The sequence below is a fragment of the Gorilla gorilla genome, chromosome 14, assembly GCF_029281585.2.
Source record: "Gorilla gorilla gorilla isolate KB3781 chromosome 14, NHGRI_mGorGor1-v2.1_pri, whole genome shotgun sequence".
In the NCBI taxonomy this organism is placed as follows: domain Eukaryota; kingdom Metazoa; phylum Chordata; class Mammalia; order Primates; family Hominidae; genus Gorilla; species Gorilla gorilla.
This window is the reverse complement of record NC_073238.2, coordinates 128,770,245-128,785,977: the sequence shown is the minus strand read 5'-3', so window position 1 is coordinate 128,785,977 and position 15,733 is coordinate 128,770,245. Positions and strand designations below refer to the sequence as shown.

Sequence of the window (15,733 nt, the reverse complement as noted above, 5' to 3'; positions counted from 1 at the left end):
AGGGGGTGACGACCCCACCCTACAGGTGGGAGCACCCAGGTGCCCGAGGCAGGGGGTGACGACCCCACCCTACAGGTGGGAGCACCCAGGTGCCCGAGGCAGGGGGTGACGACCCCACCCTACAGGTGGGAGCACCCAGGTGCCCGAGGCAGGGGGTGGGGACCCCACCCTACAGGTGGGAGCACCCAGGTGCCCGAGGCAGGGGGTGGGGACCCCACCCTACAGGTGGGAGCACCCAGGTGCCCGAGGCAGGGGGTGGGGACCCCACCCTACAGGTGGGAGCACCGAGGTGCCCGAGGCAGGGGGTGGAGACCCCACCCTACAGGTGGGAGCACCCAGGTGCCCGAGGCAGGGGGTGGGGACCCCACCCTACAGGTGGGAGCACCGAGGTGCCCGAGGCAGGGGGTGGGGACCCCACCCTACAGGTGGGAGCACCGAGGTGCCCGAGGCAGGGGGTGGGGACCCCACCCTACAGGTGGGAGCACCGAGGTGCCCGAGGCAGGGGGTGGGGACCCCACCCTACAGGTGGGAGCACCGAGGTGCCCGAGGCAGGGGGTGGGGACCCCACCCTACAGGTGGGAGCACCGAGGTGCCCGAGGCAGGGGGTGGGGACCCCACCCTACAGGTGGGAGCACCGAGGTGCCCGAGGCAGGGGGTGGGGACCCCACTCTACAGATGGGTGCATTGAGGTCCCTCAGGCAAGAGTGATGACCCCACTCTACAGATGGGAGCACCAAGGTCCCCAAGGCAGGGGGCAATGGGAGCACCAAGGTGCCTGAGACATGAGTGATGACCCCACTCCACAGATGGGAGCACCGAGGTCCCTCTGTGGGCAGCTTGGGGCCAGGCACAGGACTGGCAGAGGCTGGGAGCACAGCTTGTCGGGGCATCTGCGGGTGTGAGGGCCTGACACTGTCTTCAGGGCTTAGCCTTCATTCTCCCTGCAGGAGGGGACAGAATGCCCTTTGTCTTTGTAAATCTATGCCCTACTTTAGGCAAAAAGAGGAATCCGGAGAGCACTCCTGGACGCGTTTCTTCTTAATCGTCTTCATCTCAAAGGCCCTTCCTGTTTTGGGGAGTCACACACTCTTCTGACACTGACGACCTGGAGTATCACAGACCCTGAAGGTGAAGGGCTCTGTCCCACAAGACTCTGCCCCTACTTCTGATGACAGCCGTACGTGGGTACCCAGGCAACCCAAACTCACTGCTGACAACTGCAGATTTGGGGAACTTTACATCCCCTCAGATTCACTAGAACACCTCCCAGGGCTCAGGAAAGTGCTTTACGTACGATCACGCTTATTATGAAGGAAACCCATGAACAGCCCAGTGAAGAGAGTGGGGAGGTGGGCACTGCTCTCTGAGCACCGTGGGGGCTCCCCAGCCTGGGGGCTCCCCAACCCTGATGCCCAAAAGTTTTTATCTAGGCCTCATTACACAGGTATGATTGATTAAGTCATTGGTCATTGGTGATTGAACACAAACTCAATCTCTGGCCCCTCCCAGGAGTGGAGGGGGTGAGGGGGGCTGGAAGTTCCTCTCTAATTACATGGTTGGTTCCTCTGGCAACAAACTCCCACCCTAAAGCTACCTTGGGGTCTCCCAAGAGTCACCTCATTAGGGTAAACAAATGTGGTGAAAAAGGGTTGTTATGAAATCAGACACCCCTATCAGGAAATTCCAAAGATTTAAGGAGTTCTGTCCCTGGAACAGGGGACAAAGACCAGATGTATTTTTTATTATACCACAATGCAAATCTCTTAATTTATTCAGGTCTCCTTCGATTTATCTCAGTAGCGTTTTGTAGTTTTAGGTGATAAGCTCATGCACACTGAGATTCAAAGGGGTCTGTTGGAGCGTTCAGCAATTCATGAACTGAGCAGTACCAGAATGTGTGAGGTTCAGCGTGAGGTTCAGCGCTCCACCGAGGTTGAGGGGAGGAGCTCTTTTCTAAGTGTCTGCAGAAGCAGGACAAAGACAAGACATCTGGTTAAAAGGAAGTCCCTGGTGAGAGGCTAGTTTGGCAGTTTCTGGGCAGCGTCAGTTTCGTGGCCCAGTTCCCAGTGGGCTTCGGTGTGCTCACACAGGGTCCCAGGCACTGAAGCCACCTCAGCCCAGGGCCTCCTGATTAACTTTTTCATGTAGCTTTCCGAGTATATGTCCACCACTTGTTTTGGTCAAAGCCACTCAAGTAATTTAACATTTTTGATGTCAAGAACAATAAATAGAAGTTTCCTCTTTGTGCCTCCCCAGTCACTGGGCTTCAGTCCCAGGAGGCAGGTGCCAGGCAGACGTTGGTCCCTTCTGCTAGTTTTGCCTGGTCTTGAACAGGTGCTGTGGGCTCTTCTGGGGCTGGTTCCTTTCATGCTAAGTCATGTCTATGTGACTCCTCAGTAGTTAGTTTTTTTAAAAATTGCCAGATATAAATGTGTGCTCAGGCAGGTTTTTGAGAACTCCACACCATCTCTTGGGAATGATAAGAGAAGTCCCCCGAGTCCCTGTGGCAGGACGTGGGCTTTTCATGGGTCAGCCTGAGCCCCGCTCCATGGCCCTGATGGGCGCTGGGGCAGCATCCTGGCTGGACATGGGTTCCTAGAGAGGGCAGTCAGTGCCCGGCAGGCCAGAATCATGGAGGAGGGGTCAGGAAAGCACTGCTGACCCCCAGTCCCATGGATATGCTGTCATCCTCCCAACGGCCTGGCTGATGGGCCATGGTGGGTGTGGACCCCTGAGAGAGTGTCTGGGGGGAAGTGTCACGGGGTCAGCCTGTGTGCTTCCTGGGCTCCTTGTCCACACGGCTTCGCATCTGCTTGGCTGTGTGTCCAGGGGCCTGCTTGTGTCCACTACAGGCCTGGGCCCAAGGAATCTCGGGAGGTGGAAATGGACACCCGGGGCCACAGAAGCTGCGCAGGTGGGGCCAAGAACCAACCAAGCCTTGCTGCCAGCTCCCCGCTCCACCCACTATGATGCCAGCTGCTTCTCACATCTGTGAAGCCTCACCCAGCCTTGGGCCATCATTTCAGGTAAATAAAAAGGCCTAATGGCCCCATCAGGCCCTGAGCTCCCTGCTTCCTGAGGAGCTGTCTTCTGCTGGAACTTGGAGGCCACGTGGGCAGAATGAAACTCCTGCTTCCGACAGCAGACGGCAGCAGTGACCTACTCCTGGCTGCCCTGCCTATCTGGAGCGGGTTCTGGGTCTTTTGGGCCCTTTGAGGTTGGTCCACCCTCCTGCCCCGGCAGCAGCCCATATTTTACTCCCAGTTGCTCCAGCCTCCCCCAACCCCCTTCCCCATAAGTAACCTGCCCCCACGTTTGTCCTGGAGCCACGGTGTGGAAGATTCCAGCAGCATTGAGGGACCAAATTTTATATACAGCATTTCCTCCAAGCACGGAGCTCTGATGTGCCTTTTCCAGGGCCAAAGGCCCCTTCAGGAATCTTCAGGCTTCCCGCTCCACCTCACCTTCTGTAGTGCTGCCAGGCTGACGACAGCCCCCGGGTCTGTGGCTGGCCCCTCTCTCCCAGAGCATCTTGGCCTGCAGTGCTGGCCACAGCCAGAGAGAGGGAAGAGACAGCCCCGGCAGTAACCACAGGTGCCTTCGGCCCACGCACCTGCCGGTCGGCCCCAAGGGTGCCAGGCCTTCCTCTCCTATCGCCCCTGTGGGGCTCCAAAGGGCAGCTAGGAGCCCCGGCTCTGCTGTGGCTTTGCTGTTCCCCAACTGTGAGACCCTCAGAGAGCTGCCGGGCGCAGGTTTCCTCCCCGGCCAGCGAGCAGTCAGACCAGGCTTCGGACCCCTCTACTGTTCCAGGGTGGAGGGGAGGACCCAGGAGACCCAACGGCCTGGATGCCAACAGCCAGTGCGGCCTGATGATGCCACAGGGCACAGGGACAGGCTCTCCATCCTCTGCGGCCCTGTTCTGCTCCCACCCCAGTGCCCTCCTTTCACCCTGGGGTCCTCCCTGGACCAACAGCTGCCACCCACAGCACACTGGGATATTTGTGCTGGCCTAGATACTACCTGACACAGCTGACCACCTCACCCAGCTGAGGACCTGACCCATCTGACCACCTCACCCAGCTGACTACCCAACCCGTGTAACTACCTCACCCAGCTGACTCACCCACACAGCCTCCTGGCCTGGGTCCTCCTGCACCAGCATTGTGTGTCAAGTGTGTGTGTGGCTGGCATTCCTGTGTGCCACGTGCAGAGCCTGCAGGACACCCTTCAGTTCCCAGGATGCCCCACCACAGAGGGGGACTGGTCCCCCCCAGGGTCCTGGGAAACCCTGTTCCAACCACATGCCACATAGGTCGTGTTACGTGAGTTAGAGGGTGCGTGTGCTTCTCAAGATGAGCTTTCATCCAGTTCTGCCTCCACACGACGTTGGTCCAATTGGCCGGTGGGGAGTACAGTGCTAGGTGAGGGTCTCCGCTGGGGAGCTTGACACAGCGAGGTGCAAATAAAGCCGTCACCAATCCAAACCCGTTGTGCACTGATACCTCGTACAATAGCAATAAAAATGTGTCAGCAATGAACGCCAATTCAGTTAGCGTTTTAAATGCGGCACTTACGGTGAGCAGGCAGCGGTGGGTTTACTGCCCTGCACTCCAGCCCACAGTGCAGTGAACTGGACCCTAAATCCTGGTGAACGGGCAGCGGTGAGTTTACTGCCCTGCACTCCAGCCCCCACTGCAGTGAACTGGACCCTAAATCCTGGTGAACGGGCAGCGGTGGGTTTACTGCCCTGCACTCCAGCCCACACTGCAGTGAACTGGACCCTAAATCCTGGTGAACGGGCAGCGGTGGGTTTACTGCCCTGCACTCCAGCCCACAGTGCAGTGAACTGGACCCTAAATCCTGGTGAACGGGCAGCGGTGGGTTTACTGCCCTGCACTCCAGCCCACACTGCAGTGAACTGGACCCTAAATCCTGGTGAACGGGCAGCGGTGAGTTTACTGCCCTGCACTCCAGCCCACAGTGCAGTGAACTGGACCCTAAATCCTGGTGAACGGGCAGCGGTGAGTTTACTGCCCTGCACTCCAGCCCACAGTGCAGTGAACTGGACCCTAAATCCTGGTGAACGGGCAGCGGTGGGTTTACTGCCCTGCACTCCAGCCCACACTGCAGTGAACTGGACCCTAAATCCTGGTGAACGGGCAGCGGGGGGTTTACTGCCCTGCACTCCAGCCCACAGTGCAGTGAACTGGACCCTAAATCCTGGTGAACGGGCGGCAGTGGGTTTACTGCCCTGCACTCCAGGCCACAGAGCACTGGACTCTAAACATGCACTGACCTCAAGGTGGTTCCCCTGGCTGACCTCCTGTCACATGGCCTGGATAAGACTGGCAATGGCCAGGTCTTGTCACAATCTGAACAAAAGGGTCAATATGTAGAGAAACAGACTGACGATTCGACACCTCCCAAGGGAGGAACAAAATGAGCTACATTTTCGTTTACTAGAGCACAGTATTAAGGGCCTTGACTTGGGAGTAGCTCAGATGAAGACTTGATGGTTTCTTTCTTTCTTTCTCTTTCTTTTTTTTTTTTTTTTTTTTTTGAGACAGATTCTCGCTCTGTTGCCCAGGCTGGAGTGCAGTGGCGCAATCTCGGCTCACTGCAATCTCTGCCTCCAGGGTTCACGCCATTCTCCTGCCTCAGCCTCCTGAGTAGCTGGGACTACAGGCGCCCGCCACCACGCCTGACTAGTTTTTTGTATTTTTAGTAGAGACAGGGTTTCTCCACGTTAGCCAGGATGGTCTCTATCTCCTGACCTCGTGATCCACCTGTCTCGGCCTCTTAAAGTGCTGGGAGAAGACCTGATGGTTTCAGTGGACCACAAGCCATGTGGTGTGGCCTGGGAGAGGGCACAAAGTAACCTGCCTGCTGTTCCCGGGAAGAGGCCCCATCACACATCCGAGGGCCCATCAAACCCGGAACGGCCCACGCTCAACTGGAGAGCCTGACCCACACCTGGAGGGTCCTTCACACACCTGGAGGGCCCATCACACACCTGGAGGACTTGTCACACACCTGGAGGGCCCATCACACACCTGGAGGACTTGTCACACACCTGGAGTGCCCATCACACACCTGGAGGACTTGTCACACACCTGGAGGACTTGTCACACACCTGGAGGATCCATCACACACCTGGAGGACTTGTCACACACCTGGAGGATCCATCACACACCTGGAGGACTTGTCACACACCTGGAGGGCCCATCACACACCTGGAGGACTTGTCACACACCTGGAGGGCCCATCACACACCTGGAGGACTTGTCACACCTGGAGGGCCCATCACACACCTGGAGGACTTGTCACACACCTGGAGGGCCCATCACACACCTGGAGGATTTGTCACACACCTGGAGGGCCCATCACACACCTGGAGGACTTGTCACACACCTGGAGGGCCCATCACACACCTGGAGGATTTGTCACACACCTGGAGGGCCCATCACACACCTGGAGGACTTGTCACACACCTGGAGGGCCCATCACACACCTGGAGGACTCATCACACACCTGGAGGGCTTGTCACACCTGGAGGATCCATCACACACCTGGAGGACTTGTCACACACCTGGAGGATCCATCACACACCTGGAGGACTTGTCACACACCTAGAGGGCCCATCACACACCTGGAGGACTTGTCACACACCTGGAGGGCCCATCACACACCTGGAGGACTTGTCACACCTGGAGGGCCCATCACACACCTGGAGGACTTGTCACACACCTGGAGGGCCCATCACACACCTGGAGGATTTGTCACACACCTGGAGGGCCCATCACACACCTGGAGGACTTGTCACACACCTGGAGGGCCCATCACACACCTGGAGGACTTGTCACACACCTGGAGGGCCCATCACACACCTGGAGGACTTGTCACACACCTGGAGGGCCCATCACACACCTGGAGGACTCATCACACACCTGGAGGGCTTGTCACACCTGGAGGATCCATCACACACCTGGAGGACTTGTCACACACCTGGAGGATCCATCACACACCTGGAGGACTTGTCACACACCTGGAGGGCCCGTCACACACCTGGAGGACTTGTCACACACCTGGAGGGCCCATCACACACCTGGAGGACTTGTCACACACCTGGAGGGCCCGTCACACACCTGGAGGACTTGTCACACACCTGGAGGACTTGTCACACACCTGGAGGGCCCGTCACACACCTGCAGGACTCATCACACACCTGGAGGGCCGGTCACACACCTGCAGGACTCATCACACACCTGGAGGGCTTGTCACACCTGGAGGACTTGTCACACACCTGGACGGCCCGTCACACACCTGGAGGACTTGTCACACACCTGGAGGGCCCATCACCTGGAGGACTTGTCACACACCTGGAGGGCTTGTCACACACCTACAGGACTCATCACACACCTGGAGGGCTTGTCACACCTGGAGGACTTGTCACACACCTGGAGGACTTGTCACACACCTGGAGGGCCCGTCACACACCTGGAGGACTTGTCACACACCTGGAGGGCCCGTCACACACCTGGAGGACTTGTCACACACCTGGAGGGCCCATCACACACCTACAGGGCCACAAGGGGAACATTTCCAAGGCCATTGTCAGTGCGGTGTAAGGAGGACCTTTCTCCCCATCGGAACAGGTAACCCAGCAAGGAAGCCCATCCAGCAGCAACCTGCCCTGGCACCTGGTCCTGGCAGGCAGCAGGATGGCCTCCGAAGAGCCGGGATCAGAATGGGGTGGTGGGGGGGTGCAAGCCCACTGGAGGGGGTCCCGGCAGTGAGGTGACCCTGGACATGGGGAGCTGGGCAGCTTCTCTGCATCCATCTCCAGGTGACCTGGAGGGGTCTGGAGCAGCAGGGGAGGGGAAGGCAGCCTCCAGGAGAAGATGAGCCCTGCCGCCCGAGGGGCTTGTGTCTGGAGAAGGTTTCCAGCAGGAGGGGAGCAAGGTCACAACCTGGGGCGGGATCCATCCCGGGGTGACTGGGGTCTGTGAGGCCTTGGGGTGACCTGCAGCGTGCGTCTTGGGATGCACTTGTACCGCATTCCTTCCTGTCGGGACGCTGAAGGTCCCGAGCCAGAGGAGAGGAGAGGAGAGGCAGAGCAGCCCGTCAGTGATGACCAAACCCGCCCATGATGAGTGTGTGGAGGAGGCGCACTCGTGGAGATGTGCCAGCCGGGTGCAGGGACTGCGGGCATTTGCTGAGAGTCTCCTCCGCCAGGTGTTTCCATGGAATATCTGGTAGGGCTCCCACCAGCCCTGGCCACAGGCCCTGCTGCCTTCCCTCACGTTGCAAGGGGCCATGCCTGACACTTGTCATCACCCACCAACAAAGCGTAAGCCAAAAATAAAACACTAAGGTTCCCAACCATCTGAGTGGACCTCCACCTCACCAGAGCCCTCTTAAAATGTAACCCGAGAGGCGGTTTCCAGCCATGACGGGAACGGGGGTCAGACATGCCTGGTTCTACCTTTCCAGCATTAACGTCCACACAGACCTGAAGTCTGATGAGAAACATTTCACAGCCCTCTGAAGCTGCTGCCTGAAGGCCTCCTCCACAAATAAGAACCTGGGTTTCCAGGATCCTGGATCTGAACTCAGGCCTTCCTTTCTATTATTGATCCCAGGTCTTTAGATAAATGTAACCAATTGTCCACCGGGAAGTTTTTAAATCTTCCTATAACCTGAGAGTTCTGTTCTCCTGACTGCTTTGCATTGCCCTGCCTTTCTGAGCCGAACCAGCATATTTCTTAAATGTATTGCCTGAAGTCTCATTCTCCCTAAAATGCATAAAAGCAAGCTACTCTCTGACCACCCTGGACACATGTCCTCAGGCCCTCCTGAGGGCTGGGTCATGGCCCATGGTCACTTGTCTTGGGCTCAGAATGAATCTCATCTCACATTTTACAGAGTTTGACTCTTTGTTGACAGGAGCCAACGCTGCTGTCTGACCCCGGCCCGGAGCTCTCCCCCAGCCCTCCTGTGGGAGGCAGCCATTTGCAGAAATGGAGCCGAGCCTCAGTGGGACTGTCAGGGCCCAGGGACCCGAGGGGCCAGCGCTCCCTGAGGGCAGGGCTCAGCATCCACCAAGCGGGCCTTAGAGAGCCATGGCCGCCGGCCATCCGCAGTGCTCGTGAGGGGCGCTGACTGCTCCCACCTGGCTCCCACCCCACCTCCGGCGGGCACTGGGGCGCTGTGCCTTTCTCAGAGGCATCAGGGAGTCCAAGGAGACGTCAGAGGACCTGTGTCCCATCCTCAAGGTAAAGGGCACAGTAACTGGCTGACTGATCACCAACAGGCCGCCTCCGCTGCCTGGAGCCCGCTGGCCCAGAGGTTCCCACTGCGCCCTGCTGTCTCCCTCATCCTCCCTCACTGCATCCAGACACCCGGTCCCCTGGTCGCCCGTGCCCGCGTCAGCTCTGGCCATCCTTGTCCTGGGGGCTGGGCATGGATTTTGCTGTCTCGTGTTCTCAGGACTGTATGAAGTCAAGCCCATTTGGCAAGCATCCTGTGGAGGTAAGGCTGTCTCTCAGTGGCTCCTGAGCTGATGTGTCCAACTACAGGTCCAGGTGGTGTCTGCCGAGTCTCCTGGTCAAATCGCCGTCCTTCCTCTGTAGTGGATAATCGTCCTGGAGACACTGGGAGACCAAATCCTGATTCTCCTGGAACTTCTCTGATTTTGGCATCCATGGGGGTCTTGGCGGCGGCAATCAGTTCCGTGGACTTTGCCGCGTGGTGATTTTCTGTTTCCCCGTTTCCTCAGGCATTTATCCATCGAGGTTCTCCTGCAAGGAAGAGCAGTGGGTCCCTCCTCCCAGGCTGCGTGTTGACCCGGCCAGTGGCGACAGCAGCAGAACTCATATGCGTCTATTGTATTCTGTGGTTTGTGAAAAGTGCAGGTCAGTGACGACAGTAGTGGATTCTGTGGTTTGCAATCAGCACGGCCTCTGTGCGTTTTGTTGCTCATGCCACCGTGATCGGCCTTTGGTAGCTCTTCATGTTGGCCCCTGTGTCCTTCACAAGCTCTTACTTTTTAATAAATTAAATCTGGGGGTGAGCCTCCTGCTCTGGGCTCCACAGGACTTCAGCTCATTGCAAACTTCCCTGCCCCAGAGGAGCAATGAGTCAGCCGCCTGCAAGGACAGCCCATTTGGAGGTAAAGTGCTAAGGGGAGAGGAAGGCAGTGAGAGGAAAGCAGTGGCAGGAACTGCTCAGAGGACAGGTGACATGCGGAGGCCCAGGGCAGACCTCGTCCAGGGCGCTGGGCAGGTCCAGGCGGGTCCTCCAGGCCAGGGACCCTGCGCAGCTGCCTTCTGGGTGGGGAGAGTGGGGGCGGCACCCAGGGTGCCTGGCGTGCTGTGCTGAAGGCCACCTGCGAGGCTGGAGCTGTGTCTCCATCTGACAGGCAGAGAAACAGCAGCAGCCCAGCCTGGGAAACGACGTCAACAGTTCCTGTTCCCAGCATGTTCCTGGGTCTCAGATGCCCAGCCTCACACATGGAGTTCTAGAGGAGACCAGGGTCTCGAACGCCCAGCCTCACCCACGGAGTCCCAGAGGAGATCAGGGTCTCGAACGCCAGCCTCACACATGGAGTTCCAGAGACCAGGGTCTCGAACGCCCAGCCTCACACATGGAGTCCCAGAGACCAGGGTCTTGAACGCCCAGCCTCACACATGGAGTCCCAGAGGAGACCAGGGTCCCGAACGCCCAGCCTCACACATGGAGTCCCAGAGGAGACCAGGGTCCCAGACGCCCATCCTCACGCAGAGCCCCACAGGAAACCAGCACCTGCTTCTTCTGTCTGGGTGGCATAGGGAAAGTGCTTCCCCTGGGAATACTCGGCTGGCATCCGCCCTGCCAGTGTGTGCTGCAGGCTGGCTCATCTGGGGGTGGGGGGCTTGGTGGCAGCACCGCCGGGGCTAGGGGAGCCCACCTGGCTCTGGCCTCCTGCTCTTTGCTTCCCGGGAAACGGCCCAGGCCCCTGCTGCACACTCTTCCTTCCCCTCTTCAGTAGTAAGAGGAGCCAAATGCGGCTGACGGTGCATCTGGGGCCGAGGCGCAGCCCCTGCCCCTGGGGTGGACTTTGGCCGCGTGGGCAGGGCCAGGCAGGCAGGCAGCCTCTTGGGGCCCCTGAGGTGGCCCGAATGCCTCCCCTGATCATGGCTGCCACCCGGGCATCCTGGTCCCCCTGCGTCAGAGCCCACGCACATGACAGAGAGGAGGCTCTGCCTCAGATGAGGCCAGCAGCACCTCCTTTCATCCTGCCTGGCGCCCGGTTTCCTGATGACCCAGGGCAGTGTTTTTCACGCCGAATCGTGTTTGACTTAGAAGCACATGGGATGATCCCTTTGGCCTTCCCAGCCCTCCTGAGGAGTACTGTCATCAGCCCTGTCAGCAGGAGATGGCGCTGGGCCCAGAGAGGTCAGTGCCCTGGCCCAGGATACACAGCGCACAGGAGGCCACTGGGAGCCTGAGTGACAACGTCTCCAGGGCTGGACAGCCTCCCTGTCAGGGGTGAGAAACGGGTCTGTGCCCATTTCACGGCTAAGAACCTGGAGCAGGTCACCCTTCAGCCCAAAGCCCAGGAGGAGGCGGCTGCTTATTGCAAAAGGTGTGAACCAGGCTGAGTGGTGCCGTCCTCCCCATCCACGTGGTCCCCATCTTTCCCATCCACGTGGTCTCTGTCCTCCCCATCAACGTGGTCCCCGTCCCCCCCATCCAGGTGGCCCCCATCTTCCCAGTTGGGTGATCCCCGTGTTCCCCGTTGGGTGGTCTCCGTCCTCCCCATCGGGTGGTCCCCTTCCCCCCCATCCAGGTGGCCCCCATCTTCCCAGTTGGGTGATCCCCGTGTTCCCCGTTGGGTGGTCTCCGTCCTCCCCATCGGGTGGTCCCCTTCTGGCTCTGGGTTGCCTGCATCTTGCAGCTCCACACTCCAGAACATGTGGCTTCTGGCATCACCGGGGCGGGGAAGGAGCCAGCCGCAGCCCTTGGCTGGAACGTGTCAGGCAGCCAAGCCTATCTGCAAAGGGCCGGGACCTGAAGGAGTGAGAAGAAGCCGGACGCTGTTGTCCCTGACCCTGAGCTGAGCAAGTTCCACTGAGGCCACAGAGATGAGTCCGACCTGAATTCTGCCCTCCCGGAGTTTACAACAGGGTGAAAGGCACCTGGCAGGTCTGGAATGCCAGCTTGGAAGGGATCGTGGGAGGAGCTGGCTGAGGAAACGTGGGCCTGGGGTGGGGGTGGCCGGGTTCCCAGGGAGGCCGCAGGTGCTGTGGTGTGCACGGCAGGGCCTGAGCCTCCTGGGGCCAGGAGGCTTCCTGGGCATGAGGCCCAGGCTGAGTTTTCCATAGGGACTGAGAGTGAGTGAAGGCTGTTTGGAAGGACGTGCTGGGCAGTGGGAAGTTTGAGCAAAACCTGGAGACAGGAAAGAGCTGTGTGTTGAGAGAAGCTAAAGCTGGTGCAGTGTTTCTGGAATGGAAAGTTCCCGGTGGACGTGTGGAAGGGAGCGACTCACAGTGGTGGGCACAGCAAGGGCCCCTCCCAAAGACGTCGGAGGCTGAACCCCCAGGACCCTCGAACAGGGCAACCTTGCAGGGGGAACTAGGTTAGGAATCCCAAGTCAGGAGATAGCCTTGGATTATTCGGTGGGTGCTCCTGGAGTTTAGGGAGGATGGAGAGGCTGCTGGACCCAGCGTAAGGTCTGGGCTCCTTAGAGGCAGGTGGGCGGGTCAAAGAGAGCAATTTGAAGATGCTGAGTTTGAAGATGGGCCGTGGGCCAAGGCCTCTGCGGTCTCTGGAGGCTGAGAAAAGAAAGCAGTGGCTTCTCCACCAGGCTCCTGCCAGCCCTTCCCCTCCAGGACTGTAAGATAATACATTTGAGCTGTTGGAAGCCACTAGGTTTGTGGTAATTTGTTAAAGCAGCAGATAGGAACCTCATAGACTCACTATTGAGAAAAGAAAAGCACTTTTATCTGAGGAGCAAGTCCTTTTAATTATTGGGTCCAGAGAGGCGTTCAGTTGAGGCAGCAACCACGTCCCACTCCCCCTTTGAGCTGCATGTTCATCTTTTGAAAGGAAAATCATTCTCGGGACCCCAGATCGCTGAGCCTAAGAGAAAAGTCCAGCTGGGAACTGCGCCAGGCAAACCTACCTCCCATTCTATTCCTGAGTAAGGGAACTATAAAGATTTTAAAAAGCTACACGCCTGCCTCACAATTTGCCCACAGAGAAATTCCTTGTGGACAAAGGACAGACAGAACTCAAAGTCACCCCACTGCTCCCGTGAGACAAACGCACACAGCTGATCGCTTCCTCTGCCCTCTTGTTTCACTGAGCCAGACTCAGGCACGAGTGACCATTCCTGTAAATTGTGCATTCCGTAAAAGGCTAATCAGAAACTCAGAGGAGTGCAACCGTTTGTCTCTTATCTACCTATGACCCGGAAGCCTCCTCCCTGCTTCCAGCTGTCCCGCCTTTCCGGACGGAACCAGCGTTCATCCGATGTATGTTGATGTCTCATGTCTCCCTAAAATATGTAAAACCAAACTCTGCGCCGACCACCTCAGGCATGTTGTCAGGACCTCCGGAGGCTGTGTCACAGGTGCGTCCTGAACTTTGGCAAAATAAACTTCCTAAATTGACTGAGCCTTATCTCAGACGCCTTTTGGTTTACAACGCTACTGAGATGTTCATCTCAGCCGCAGCTGTCTGTGAGAAGAGGTCGTGGCTGCATCTGGATTCGGAAAGACCCCAGTGCTAATGATTGTTACCATAACCAAGGGAAAGGACTCTAACCTGTGCGGGTTTACGGCTGCCTTCTCGGCAAGCTTGAGATTGTAGGAGCCGTACGTGGCCACGATGTGGACTGCACTCTGGCTGCTGGCTGTGGCATGACCACGGTCACTGCACAGTCACTTGGATCCCTGGGAGGAGAGTCCTGTAGCCTCGGACCGGGGATGCCACGGGCATGAACCCACCTTTGCAAAAATTGTAACAGTGGAAAAATTATGGCCGTGAAAGAGACCCGATGTAACCAACTCCCATCTTGCCTTTAGCCTTCAAACTGCCCTTAATTATTCCTGGACTTGGGCCAAGCTAACTCTGGGAGACATTTAGTTTATAGCTTAAATGATAATAACCCTTCCGCAAAACTCAACAGCCTTTGTAAAGCTACTGAGAGACCACTAGGCTACGAGGACGAGAGGAGCCCGAATTCTGCTAAAATGGAGACACAAAGGATTACCCCCCTTTATTCTGGAGCTCACAAATATGCAACTTCCCAACTACTCCCGCAGATAACGTCACTACGGTGGAACCTAAGACTGGCCTTTGAGATGTCTTTTCAGGTTTTTTGCAAGTCTGACAACTGATTTCCCCACCTGGACCGGTCAGCCTCCCTGGTGCCACCCAGAAGCGACTCGGGGCACAAGGACCATTTCCCACACCCCGACGACTGCACCCCCAACCAGTCAGCAGCAAGCACCCTTGCCTACCCACCCCACTCTCTTCCCCTAAACTAGCCTTGAGAGACCCTGGCCTCTGCATTTTCAGGGAGGCTGATGTGAGTAACAATAAAACTCTAGTCTCCTGTTTAGCCGGCTCTGCGTGTGTAAAACTGTTTCTCTATCGCAGCTCTCGCCACTGGCCAGGAAACGGTTTCCCCCCTCCTCGGGCTGTGCTGGGAGGAAGGGTCTGAAGTGGCTTGTAATGTTGGAAGCAAAGTGGAGGACTTGCCCGGAAGAGGGAGGAATGCCTTGGCTCCTTTGAGCCAGTGGGAACGGAAGGGAAGAAGGCCAGGATTTCCTCAAAAATATTTCCCCATAGCCAGTCAGCTCCCCACGGGGCCAATACCGCATCCTCACTCTGGGCGCAAGGACGGCCCCTTCCCAGAGCCCATTTAGAACTTGGATGAATGTTCTATCAACACTCATGGATGTTGCCTGGATGAATGGGCTCTATCCGGGCCTTGAGTAAGAAGAAGCCGCTGGCAGTTACTTGCTCACCCAGAGACTCCAAGCAGCCACACTCACCTGGGCTGATCACTCAGTTGACTCCTGAGTTTCTCCGGCTCTTCATTGAGGTCTGTCTTTTCCACCTCCATCTTTGAGCCCCTGAACTTGATGAAAATCGGTTACATGTAGATGGCTTTTCTGTCCAATGCTAGAGAACTTTGAACTTAATGGAATCCTGCCGTCTTTTCATCAACTCAGTGCTAAACAACTCTACATTTTAAAATGATATCCAGTGTGACTGTGTCCATTTCACATGGCACAAGGCTTGTATGTGATCACGATTCATAAAGCTGCTATTTTTTAGCTGACACTAGGCCCAAGCATGGCCCCTGGAGGCACAGGGCTGTTTATTTCTCTTTTAAAGCACCCTAATCTGGGAGATATATTTTGCCGGTGGCTGGTGGGCTGGGAGCAGAGAAAAGTACGGTGTAAAAATGAAAATGCATTCCCGGCAGGAAAACTCCCACCCTAAGGGCACGTATACAGTTTACCCCAAAACAATGGTTGCCGTGGGTAACCCGAGTGGTGTTGCCAGTGGCTGCCAGTTTGGCCCTTCCAGGGAGATGTCAGGAGACCCTTCTACCAATCCCTTTCCTCATTAAAGAGGAGGAATTTTTGCTTTCTGCGAGATATTTAAGAGGACAATTTGAAATCCCACAAAAGCCAGGGTTGGTAGAATCAGGACTTGGCTCAGCCCAGCTCAGCCC

General features: G+C 57.2%; 1 long non-coding RNA gene across 1 annotated transcript; it reads right to left on the bottom strand.

Moving 5' to 3' along the window:
* Nucleotides 1-13,014: 13,014 nt before the first annotated feature.
* LOC129526346 (uncharacterized) lies at nt 13,015-15,438 on the bottom strand. Its single transcript, XR_008671016.2, has 3 exons — nt 15,045-15,438; nt 13,810-13,991; nt 13,015-13,122 (listed from the first exon to the last, which is right to left on the bottom strand). It is a non-coding gene; the product is annotated as an uncharacterized lncRNA (long non-coding RNA).
* Between the last annotated feature and the right edge of the window lie 295 nt (nt 15,439-15,733).